Source organism: Tachyglossus aculeatus, chromosome 17 (genome assembly GCF_015852505.1).
Source record: "Tachyglossus aculeatus isolate mTacAcu1 chromosome 17, mTacAcu1.pri, whole genome shotgun sequence".
Taxonomy (NCBI): domain Eukaryota; kingdom Metazoa; phylum Chordata; class Mammalia; order Monotremata; family Tachyglossidae; genus Tachyglossus; species Tachyglossus aculeatus.
This window is the reverse complement of record NC_052082.1, coordinates 38456127-38468560: the sequence shown is the minus strand read 5'-3', so window position 1 is coordinate 38468560 and position 12434 is coordinate 38456127. Positions and strand designations below refer to the sequence as shown.

General features: G+C 48.8%; 1 protein-coding gene across 3 annotated transcripts in view; it reads left to right on the top strand.

The window, feature by feature from the left end:
• Positions 1 to 329: 329 nt before the first annotated feature.
• The window catches only part of PHLDB2 (pleckstrin homology like domain family B member 2), a 126317-nt gene continuing 114212 nt past the window's right edge, over positions 330 to 12434 (top strand). For all 3 annotated transcript variants that reach the window (XM_038759214.1, XM_038759213.1, XM_038759212.1), the window contains exon 1: positions 330 to 408. The gene's annotated coding sequence lies outside the window, so the exon portion shown is untranslated. The remainder of the gene's footprint in view (positions 409 to 12434) is intronic.

Below are 12434 nucleotides of genomic sequence, written 5' to 3'. Positions count from 1 at the left end.
TGTAGGTACCTGTGTAGGGGAGAGACACCGACAGGGACAGAGAAAGACGGAGAGTACGTGTAACCGTGTGGTTGTGAGACTGTCCGACCGGGAGGCTGCGAGAAACAGAGTAGGACGCTGGGTCCAGGGTGACCGAAGCTCAGCAGGGGCAGCGGGACGGGGCAGGGCGGGGTTGGGGGGTGAGGGGCTCGGGCTTAGAGTCGGGGCGGGGCTCAGTGGAAGGGTTGGGGGTGGTCTGGGCTCGGGGGCAGGGCTGGGGGTGGGCGGGGCTCGGGGGGGACAGGATGGGGGGGTGAGCGGGGCGGGGCTCGGGGGTGGGATTGGGGCAGTGGCTTGCGGAGCGGGAGGCGGCTGCGGCACGGGCTGGGGGTCGTCGTTGTCGTGGGGGTCGGCGCAGAGGATGAGCCGGTCAGTAGGGGGCCGGGGGCGGGCAGCGCCTCTGGGGTTGGAGGGGGGGCGGGGGGAGACTGTCCGTATCCTCTGTTCCCTTCTCCTCCCGGGACCCCCAGAAAAGCGGGCGACGGAGGGGGAAGGGCGGCAAAGAGGAGAGCGACTAGCGAGCCCTCTTGGGGCCTCCAGGGGGGATCTCCGCCCCCCCCCCCCCCGACCCAGCCCTGACCCCCTTCTCGGGCTAAGGTCCCGGTGCAGCGACGGCCGGCGTTCTCTCGTCACTGCATCCGGAAAGTTGGGCTGGGAGTCGGGCGCGGGTCAGCGGGCGCCAGCTGTGTCCGGCTCCCCCTGGCTCCCCCCGGGTCCCGGGGGCCAGCCGTGCCCGGCTCCCCTCAGTTCAGCCCAAACGGCCTCTGAGCAGCCGGCGGCTTCCCGGCTCCCCCCCTCCTCTAGCTCCCCCGCTCACCTTTCCTTCCCCGCCCAGGGTCGGTCCCCAATTGCTTTTACCCATTTCCCCATTCCCCGCCGCTACCATTCCCCTCCTCACCCAGGGCCGGACCCCCAACCGCTCTTGCCCTCCTCCCCATCCCTCCGGCAGCTCCCCTTTACCCTAGCCCTCCACCCGCTTCTGCCCCCCATCGCTATCGTTACCCTCCCCGCCCGCCGACTCCCCCACTAGACCCATTTCTACTCCCTGTTCTTCCCGCTCACGATCCCTGTCCCCCCTTTCCCTCCCCGCCTTCCCTCTCCCTTCTCTCCCCTCTCCCTTCCCTTTCCTGCCTCCTGGCCCTCCCCCTCCCTCCTTCCTTCCTCCTCTCCTTCCCTCCTCTCCCCACTCCCCTCCCCCTCTTCCTCCCACCTCCTCCCTCCTCCCTTTTTCCCCCACTCTCCGCCCCCCTCCCCTCCTCACCACGCTCTCCCCTCTTCTCCCCCCCACCCCCCGCAGTCCTCTCCCCCCCACCCCCCGCAGTCCTCTCCCCCTCCTCCCTTCCCCCTCCTCTTCAACCCCCACTCTCCCCACTCCACATCTTCGCTCCCCCATCTTCTCCCCACCCCCCCTTGCCTCCTTTCCCTTCCCTTCCCCTCACCCCCCCCCCCCCCCGCCTCCTGCCCCCTTCGCCGTACCCCCTTCCCCCAAGGCCGGGACGGAAAGCGGCGGAAACAGTGGTTCCCGGCTACAGACGAACAACTCACCCTCCCCCACCAGCCCTGGAAATGAGAACCAGATCGGGGGCGGTGGACGCCGTCGCAGCCGCAGCTTTTTTATCTGGGATTGCTACCCTGCCTTTGGCCCCAGATGGAAACCTCCCAGCTCAGGCCGGTGGGCAAGGTCATTCCAGACTTATCCATCCCCGGGCAGGAGCTGTGGGCCGAGAGGAAGGACGAGCAGGAGACGGGCATCCCTTCCCCGGCTCTCGGCGTCGAACCCGCCTAAAGCCCCCGCCCCGGCCCCCGCCATAACGCTCCCACCGGCGGTAGTTGTACATTAACCGCGTTCGGGGAGGAATGAATGGTTTCAGGCCGCTGGCGTGGCTTCAACGCCCGAACGACTTCGCGTGACTGTGGCCGGCAGGGAGATTGACCGGGTCGAGGGGGTTAAATTCCTCCCGGGGTCGGGGAGGGCAGGGGGCTGCAGGCTTACGCCGGGAACTGGAGTTACGAAGCTGTGTTTGGAAAACGTGGCTATTTACCTGATGCTTTTGCCTCAATTGTGTAAATATTTCTCCGAAGAGAAACCAGAGTTCCGCGGCGTTTTTCCCAAGCTCTGTGTAAGTGATTAGAACGTTCTTTGAAATGAAATGCTGAAGAGTGTGTGCGTGTGTATGGTTAACATTAAGAGAACAAGGGAAACTGGTTTATAGTGAAGGGCAGTTTCCCCAGCACATCTGCAGAAATGACTGCGTGCAATTCTCATTAACCGCACAAATGTTTGCAGATTTCAGGCCCAGTCTCAAGTGGACCAGCGAGACTTGCGTTCTGGTCTAGATCCACTTGCAAGCCCCTGCCCCCGGCCGTCCCGGCGCTGTTTGCTCTCGGGAGAAGCAACGCAAAAGCCACTCTGCCCACAGGGTGCGTTGTGGCCCCATGCTGGGGTGTCCGGAAAGCCACGGGACTGAGAAACAGTGTGCCAATCACCCGGGCTCGACGAGCCGCTCCGCGAATCAGAGAGGAAACATTTCGACAGCTTTAACACCACAGACAAACCTCTTTGCATCCCCAACTCTGTTGTAGTATAAGTTTTTTCTAGAAATAAGGGAGGAAACTTAATTACACGGTAATTCCCATAGTAATTGTGGTTTAACACACACTTACGATATGTGCCAAGCACCATACTAAGCACTGGGGTACATAGAATACAAACGTATCAGACACAGACCCTGTCTCACTTGGGACTTAGCCTAGAGGGGAGGGAGAATGGGTATTTAATTTCCATTTTACAGATAAGGAAATGGAGGAGAGAAAAGTTAAGTGCCTTGCCCAAAGTCGCACAGTCTGCAGCTGGTAGAACTGTGATTAGTACCCAGGTCTTCTGACTCCCAGTCCTGGGCACTTTCCATTTGGCCCTGCTGATCTTCCAGGTTGTAACCTTGAAATTTTCAGTTTACAGCAGACAACTGGTGAACAGATTCATCAATTTGTGAACTTAGAAGAAGAGGCTATTTGTTGCCCCAATTTCCACTAGAGTACTAATTATTCCTGTTTTAGGGGAGGCAGCACAGTGAGCCCGGAGGAAAGAGCCTGGGACTGAGAGGTATGAGACGTGGGTTCCAATCCCACATCTGCTGTGTGACTTCAGGCAAGTCATTTTATCTTGTTGAGCCTCAGTTTCCTCATCTATGAAGTGAAGATAGGACACCTGCTGTCCCTCCTTAGACTGTGAATCTAGTGTGGATCAGGGATGGACTGTGTTTGGTTTGATTATCTTGTGTCTACCCCAGTGCTTAGCACATAGTAAGTGCTTAATATCGGGCTTTGGAGTCAGAAGTCAGGGGTTCATTCATTCATTTATTCATTCAATCGTATTTATTGAGCGCTTACTGTGTGCAGAGCACTGTACTAAGTGCTTGGGAAGTACAAGTTGGCAACATATAGAGATGGACCCTACCCAACAGTGGGCTCACAGTCTAGAAGAGTGGACTCACAGTCCCAGCTCCACTCTTGTCAGCTGTGTGACTTTGGGCAAGTCACTTCACTTCTCTGGGCCTCAGTTACCTCATCTGTAAAATGGGGATTAAGACTGTGAGCCCCCTGTGGGACAACCTGATCACCTTGTAACCTCCCCAACGCTTAGAACAGTGCTTTGCACATAGTAAGCATTTAATAAATGCCATTATTATTGTTATTATTATTATTATATGTACTATGAATAATGTAGAGGCCCAGGGAGGTAGTTTGCTATTGCAGTATTATCACTAATCAGTCACCAGATAAACATCATCTGATTTCAAATTAACACAAAGGCTCACACCATCTGGTTTATCTTCAAGTGCACCTCAAATTCATCCTTGCTTGCTTTAACTGTGCCCAACACAATTATTTATTCCCCCAACACACATTGCCCCCACCATTTGTTCCAGACACTTAATTCCCTCCTCATACCCCCAGTCAACTTGCCTCAGCCATCCCTTGTCCCAATTACTTGCTACCTACTTTATTAAAAAGATTAAAACTATCAGGCATGATTTCCCTAAAATCTCCCCTGCTCCTCTCCAGGCCCTCCCTCCTCATGCCTCTTCTTTAACTGTCTCATTCTTCCTAGCAGAATCTCAAGACGAGATCTGCCTTTTCTGAAAATCTACCCCCTCCACCTGCACATCCAACCCCATCCCTTCACACCTTATCAAAACACTTGCCCCCCCTTTCTTCCCTCCCTGACCACCATCTTCAACTGTTCACTCTACAGTGGCTTCTACCCCACTGCTTTCAAACATACTCATGTCTCCCCATCCTAAAAAACCCTCTTTTGTCCCCATGGATCCCCCAAGTTTTTGCTCCATTTCCTTCCTACTGTTCCTCTCCAAATCCTTGAGCATGTTGGGTACAACTGCCATATCAAGTTCTCTCCTCCAATTCTCTCCTTGGCTCCCTCTAGTCTGTCTTCCACTTCATTCCACAGAAACTACCCTCTCAAAGTTCACCAATGATCTCCTTCTTGCCAAGTCCAACGGCCTCTACTCCATCCTAATTTTCCTCAACCTCTCAGCTGCCTTTGACACTGTCCACCACCCCTTTCTTCTGGAAACATTGTCCTACCTCAGCTTCACTGACACTGTCCTCTCCTGGTTCTCCTCCCATGTCTCTGTCTGCTCATTCTCAGTCTCTTTCTTGGTTTCCTCCTCTGCCTCCCACCCCCAACTGTGGGAGTCCCTCAAGGTTCAGTTCTGGGTCCCCTTCTATTTCCCACCTACACCCACTCCCTTGGAGAACTCATTTACTCCAATAGCTTCAACTACCATCTCCATGTGGATGATTCCCAAATCTACAGCTGCAGACCTGATCGCTTACTCTCAATCTCACATTTCCTCCTTCAAGACATCTCTACTTGGATGTCCTTCCATCAAGCATTTATCCTATTCTGCCTTGATTACTCTATCAGCCTCCTTGTTAACCTCCCTGCCTCCTGTCTCTCCCCACTCTAGTCCATACTTCAGTCTGCTGCCCGGATCATTTTCTGCAAAAATGTTAAGTCCACGTTCCCCACTTCTCAAGAACCTCCAGTTGTTGCCCATCCATTTCTGCATCAAACAGAAACTCCTTAACATGGGCTTTAAATCCTTGCCCCCGTCTAGCTCGTTGTGGTTAGGGAATGTAATATTGTTATATTGTACTCTCAATCAGTACAGTGCTCTGTACACAGTAAGTGTTAAATACTATTGACTGAGTGCTTCACCTTGCTACTCTCCTACTGTAACCCAGACTGCACACTTAGCTCCTTTGATGCTGATCTTTTCACTGTACCTCAGTCTAATCTATCTTGTGCTAACCTCTCGCCCATGTCCTGCTTCTGTCCTGGAAAACACTCTCTTCTCATATCTGACAGAAAATTACTCTCCCCACCTTCAAAACCTTATAGAAGGTACATCTCCTCCAAGAGGCCTTCCCTAAATCCTTATTTCCTCTTTTCCCACTCCCTTCTGCATCTCCCTTTATTCTCCACCCTGGCCCTGGGTCACACAGCACTTATGTCACCAAAACCTGCCGGTCTCAGCTCCGCAAAATTGCCAAGATCCGCCCTTTCCTCTCCATCCACACCGCTACCCTTCTCGTTCAAGCTCTCATCCTATCCCGTCTGGACTACTGCATCAGCCTTCTCTCTGATCTCCCATCCTCGTGTCTCTCCCCACTTCAATCCATACTTCATGCTGCTGCCCAGATTGTCTTTGTCCAGAAACACTCTGGGCATGTTACTCCCCTCCTCAGAAATCTCCAGTGGCTACCAATCAATCTGCACATCAGGCAGAAACTGCTCACCCTGGGCTTCAAGGCTCTTCATCACCTCGCCCCCTCCTACCTCACCTCCCTTCTCTCCTTCTACAGCCCACCCCGCACCCTCCGCTCCTCTGCCACTAATCTCACCATACCTCGTTCTCGCCTGTCCCGCCATCGACCCCTGGCCCACGTCATCCCCCGGGCCTGGAATGCCCTCCCTCTGCCTATCTGCCAAGCTAGCTGTCTTCCTCCCTTCAAGGCCCTACTGAGAGCTCACCTCCTCCAGGAGGCCTTCCCAGACTGAGCCCCTTCCTTCCTCTCCCCCTCGTCCGCCTCTCCTCCCCCCATCTTACCTCCTTCCCTTCCCCACTGCACCTGTATATATGTATATATGTTTGTACATATTTGTTACTCTATTTATTTTACTTGTACATATCTATTCTATTTATTTTATTTTGTAAGTATGTTTGGTTTTGTTCTCTGTCTCCCCCTTTTAGACTGTGAGCCCACTGTTGGGTAGGGACTGTCTCTATATGTTGCCAACTTGTACTTCCCAAGCGCTTAGTACAGTGCTCTGCACACAGTAAGCGCTCAATAAATATGATTGATGATGCTGTACACATCCGTATTTTTTATCTATATTAATGTCTGTCTCCCCCTCTAGACCTTAGGGTCTTCCCCTTGCTCATTGTGGGCAGGAAGTATGTTCTATTATGTAGTAGTCTCCCAAGCACTTAGTACAGTCTCTTCCCATAGTAAGCGCTCAATAAATATGATTAATTGAAATCCCAAGTACACTACCGCCACTGTGCCTCAGAAAATGAGTTTAAAACTGGTCCTGGCTCACCCCAAGAGAGACCTGAAACCACTGTTGAATCTGTATCCCTCTTTGTCTGAAGGACTGTGGGTGTCAGAGTCTCTAGGAGTGGAATACAGCTTGGCTCTGGGTTGCTGGGAGTTGGCAGCTCACCAGATGACTATGGAAAAAATCATTAGCAGGGATGTTTGAACCCACTCTTCTGTTGGGTCAAAAGTAAAGATTTTCTGGGGTTCCAGGCCTGCAAGTTCCTTATTTAAAAAGGAAGTTTATTTAAAAACAAAAATAATAATGAATAATCATGATAATAATATTTGTAGCATTTTCTATGTGCCAACCTCTATATCAAACTCTGGGATAGGTACCCTGTTATAGGCAGGGGATGTGTCTGCTAATTCTGTTGTACTCTCCCAAGTGCTTAGTACAGTGCCCTGCACATAGTGAATGATCAATAAATACCATTGATTGACTGATTACTGCACACAGTAAGCACTCAATAAATATGATTGAATGAATGAATGATTGATTGATCAGGTAGGACACAGTCCCTGTTCCACATGGGGCTCACAGCTTCCAGGGGAGAGAGAACAGGTATTTTATTCCTATTTTACAGATGAGAAAACTGAGGCACAGAGAAATGCCCAAGGTCACACTGCAGGCAACTAGCAGAGCCGGAATTAGAACCCAGGTCCTCTGACACCCAGGCCCTTTCAAATAGGCCACATTGCTTCATGTGAATGAAGAGTGATTTGCTGCCAGACAGAAGAACTAGAGGACATATGTCTCCAGGTGGCAGTGCCAGGCCAGGGTTGCCCTAGACTATTGTCTACTCCTTCTGACTGTTACAATGGACAACAGATGGTTTCTCAAGCACAGCAGATGCTGACTTGAACCCATGTGCAAAATGGGGATATGGAAGCCCCCATCATTCGTTAGTTCCATCCACAAGCCCTTAGTGCCTAGAGCTGCTCAGCTCTCATTACATGTGTTAAAGTGGAAACATGCATAATAGTAGTAGTGTTGAAAAGAAAGTGCTTCTATTCACTTAGTGAATTGGGTGTGCCAATTAGAAGTTTTTCCCATCAACACAGGAAAAACGGAAACCAGCAAGCTCAGTGGGTGGCTACTTCACTAGATTTTGATTGCCAGATGCCCTCAAGGTGGTACCTATTTTCTGGGCCTCAGTTGCTTTTCTCCTGCCACCTCCCCCACTGCTTGAAATTCTCTTCTGCTTCACATCTGATAGACTACTGCCCTCTCTCTGTTCAAAGCCCTTCTGAAATCACACTTTCCCCAGGAGGCCTTCTCTGATTGATTTCTGTTCTCCCCACCATATATCCCCTCTGACTCACCTAAGCATTTAAGTATTTAAAACCCATGTCATATCACTTATGTTCATATCTTCATAATCCATTACTTCCTCTTACCTGCATTTTAGTGTCTGTCCCCTCACTAGAGTGTAAACTCTTTAAAGGCAAGGATTGTGTCTACTAATTCTGTTGTACTCTCCCAAGTGCTTAATACAGTGCTCTGCACATAGGTGATCAAGAAATAGTAATAATAATAATTATGGTGCTTGTAAAGCGCTTACTATGTGCCAATAGATAGTACTGATTGATTGCACTGTGGAAAGGACTCCACGCAGATGATGGAGGAGCTAGACTAAGGTTCAGTAAGATGGATTGAGCATCCACGAGGTTTTCAGGGCAGGCCAGGGTGATATGCCAGGCAAGTTCTTTCACAGTTTAGTTGTTCAGCTTCCCCATTGAAAAGGGAAGGATTTGGCCTTTTCCAGCTTTACAGGAAAATAGTCATAGATATATGTCAATCAGTCAATCAATCAATCGTATTTATTAAGTGCTTACTGTGTGCAGAGCACTGTACTAAGCGCTTGGGAAGTACAAGTTGGCAACATATAGAGACGGTCCCTACCCAACAGTGGGCTCACAGTCTAGAAGGGGGAGACAGAGAACAAAACCAAACATATTAACAAAATAAAATAAATAGAATAGGTATGTACAAGTAAAATAAATAGAGTGCTTAAGTCATGGAAAAGTGCCATGTCAGTGTCTGCCATGACAGTTATAGCCAAGAGATTTGCGGGCAGTGTAACATCATGACTGTTCAACCTCTGACTTGACTATTTGCAAACCCATTTGCTCCCACAGAGAGTACCCAGCAAGTAGCTTAGTACAGTCTTCTGCACACAGTAAGCGCTCAATAAATATGATTTAATGAAGTAGCTTAGGATGGGGAGCCCTGACACTCTGGTGACCTTGGCTCCAAGTACCGTGCCCAATGCCCCTGTGATGAGTTATTTCTTCTAATCCTCAAATTTGTGCATGCCTGGCAAGGTGGGAAAGTTCCTCAAATGCCTGGCCCCTGAAAGAAGTCACGGATGTGTGCACTGCTGGTGCTGAGCCACCTTACGTTACATGGGCCAATCCACCAGCTTGGCGGGCCACTAACGTCAGCAGGTAACATGTGGCAGGTTCTGGTGAGGCTGCCTGGAGCTTTGGTAGTGATGGCTGTTGGCTGCTGTTTCTAGTGGGATCCTTTGGGCAAGTGGCCCAAGTCAAGTTTGGGGAAGCATTTCTACTCCTCTCCCATTCTGTTTCTAAAAGTGCCTTTTTAGTAGGAGCAAAAATAGACTACAGCTTTGACTCATTCCCTGAGGAGCACTCATTAGAAATATTTTTAGTGTGTTGGTGCTAACACCGTAGTGCTTTGTCCTGTTGAAATGGTAGTTGAAATAACAGTTTGCAGTCTTTTCAAATTAAATGGGAAAGCAGAACTCTAATAACAATAATAATAATGATGGCCTTTATTAAGCACTTACTATGTGTAAAGCACTGTTCTAAGTGCTGGGGAGGTTACAGGGTGATCAGGTTGTCCCACGGGGGGCTCACAGTCTTAATCCCCATTTTACAGATGAGGTAACTGAGGCCCAGAGAAGTTAAGTGACTTGCCCAAAGTCACACAGCTGACAATTGGTGGTTGGGATTTGAACCCATGACCTCTGATTCCAAATCCTGTGCTTTTTCCACTGAATCACTAAAATTGTATCTCCTTCACACCAATGGGGAAGCTTTCTGAGGGATCCATAGCAGAGACTAGAGCTGAAAGTACTTAATACATGTGAGAAAGGTTTCAGCCTTCCCCACCTTCAGAGCCCTCCTCAAATCCCACTGCTCCGACTCACCTGTACCCTGATTCTTATCAAACCTTCAGCCACCTCTTGCCCTTACATCTGCATCTATTTATTTCAAGCCATCCTCAATCTTGGGCATAGATGCATACTTGGTATTTCTATGTCTATCTCCCCTATTAGAATTTAAGCTCCTTTGTAGGTAAGGAATGTCAGTCAGTTGTATTCTCTGAGTGTTTACTGTGTGCAGAGCACTGTTCAAAGCACTTGGAATAGAACAGTAGAACAATATAACAGACACAGTCCCTGCCAACAAAGAGTTTACAGTCTAGAGGGAGAGACAAACATTAATATAAATAAATAAAATTACAGATATGTGCTTAAGTACTGTGGGGTTGGGAGGGGGATTGAATAAAGGGAGCAAGTCAGGGTGATGGAGAATGTAGAAAGGAGTGGGAGAAGAGGAGAGGAGGGCTTAGGTAAGGCCTCTTGGAGAACATGCACCTTCTATAAAGCTTTGGAGGTAGGGAGAGTAATTGTTTGTCAGATATGCGGAGGGAGACTGTTCCAGGCCAGAGGCAGAACGTGGAGAGGAGGTCAGTGGTGAGATAGATGAGATTGAGGTACAGTGAGAAGGTTGGCATTAGAGGAGCAAAGTATGTGGACTGTGTTTGAAGTAGGAGAGTAATGAGGTGAGTTAGGAGGGGGCAAGGTGATTGAGTGCTTCATTCTCCCAAGCACTCAATAGGTGCATTGCACTCAATTGGCACTCAGTAAATAACAATGCTACTACTATTTACTGTGCATTCTCTATTTAGTGCTCTTCTTGCTTAACATTCTACTTCCCTAGAATCAGATTGCTAATCTACTGTATATTCAATTTTCTGTTCAGCTATTTCATGCTGACATGATTATACTTTTTTACCTCTTATACCCTTAGTCTGTTGTTCCCATTATTTCAATCAATAAATCAATCAACTTGAAAGTAATTTACATAAATTAGACTGTAAACTTCTTGAGGACAGGGTCTTGACATTCTGCTCCTGGGGTACTTTGCTAAGTGCTTATTACAGTGCTCTGCACTCAGACACCAAGGATTGACTGGCTAGTTGTAATAGTATTTAGTATTTAGTAAGCACTTACTGTGCTTACTGTGTTTCCAACTTGTACTTCCCAAGCGCTTAGTACAGTGCTCTGCACACAGTAAGCGCTCAATAAATATGATTGAATGAATGTGTGCCAACCACAGTATTAAGAGCTGGTAGACTGTCTTTTAGACTGTGAGCCCACTGTTGGGTAGGGACTGTCTCTATATGTTGCCAATTTGTACTTCCCAAGCGCTTAGTACAGTGCTCTGCACATAGTAAGCGCTCAATAAATACGATTGATGATGATGGTAGAGGTGGGAATTAGACACAGATCCTGTCCCTGCAGGGGCTCCCAATCTATGGTTGAGATATATGTGTGCAAGCAAATGACAACAGGATCAGAGGAAAGGGGGTTAGTTGGGAAATGTCTCTTAGAGGCAGACAAAGAAACAAGGAGGTGGTAGGAGCTGGCAAAGATGCCAAGAATCTACAAGACTAGGACGGAGGGTCTTTTGTAAGCTTCTTGCAGGCAGGGATCATCTCTACCAACTAAAATACCATTGATTGATTGATTTCAAAGAATCAGCAGTGAGGCATCTGGAACCCTTCAGAAAGAAGTGTTTAAAGTGGGAGAATGATTGGAGGCTTGAAGCAGCTCGCCTAGTAGAAAGAGCCAGGGCTTGGGAGTCAGAGGACCTGGGTTCTAATATCAGCTCTGCCATTTTATGCTGTGTGACTTTGAGCAAGTTACTTAACTTCTCTTTACCTCAGTTCCTTCATCTGTAAAATGGCAATAAAATGCCTGTTCCCCCTCCTACTGTGGGATGAGGACTGTGTCCAACTTGATTATCAGGCACATAGTAAGAATTAAATAAATATCACAATTATTTCCATCTCCTCAAACAAAAATTCTAACTTCAAATAACTGTGGGTTTCAGTGAGTCCAGGCTTCCAGCTTTGTAGGGAACTAATGGATCAGAATCAGACTGAAAACTGAAGTTGCATTTTGCTTTGTGACCACCTATTTCTCAACCACATCCACATGCCCCGTGCCTTTATGAAACTCCTCAACAGCTCAGTTCAGGTCAGATCAGGTCTGTTTCAATAGATTATAGAGCAGAAATATCCACCTGAGGTGTTGTTTATTTGTGACTGAGCTAATCACACCTGCCTGCCCTAGCCCAAGGCAAACCCATGGAACAAGATCCAGATCCTGGTCTTCCTGGCCTATACTCTACTTGCTGCTGTAAGGTCAGGCCTTGAGCTCTGTTGGCCTGAGGGGTCACTGAACAGCATTTATTAAGCACTTACTGTACTTAGTGCTGGGAAAGAATCCCTAGCTCTCCCAGTGGATGAACGATTCCAGCTCTAACAGGATTCTTGGCTGGGCTCACATTGCTGTAGGGGAAGGTTATAAAGATGCAGAATTGGTAGCTAAAGGAATGCAAAAGAATATGTGCATTTCCACACTTCCTGTGGAAATAGAGCTCCATATCACTGAGGTGAGGCGTGGGGGAGCCCTATGCCCACAGGGCTTCTGGAAATGTAAACCTTGTTAAAG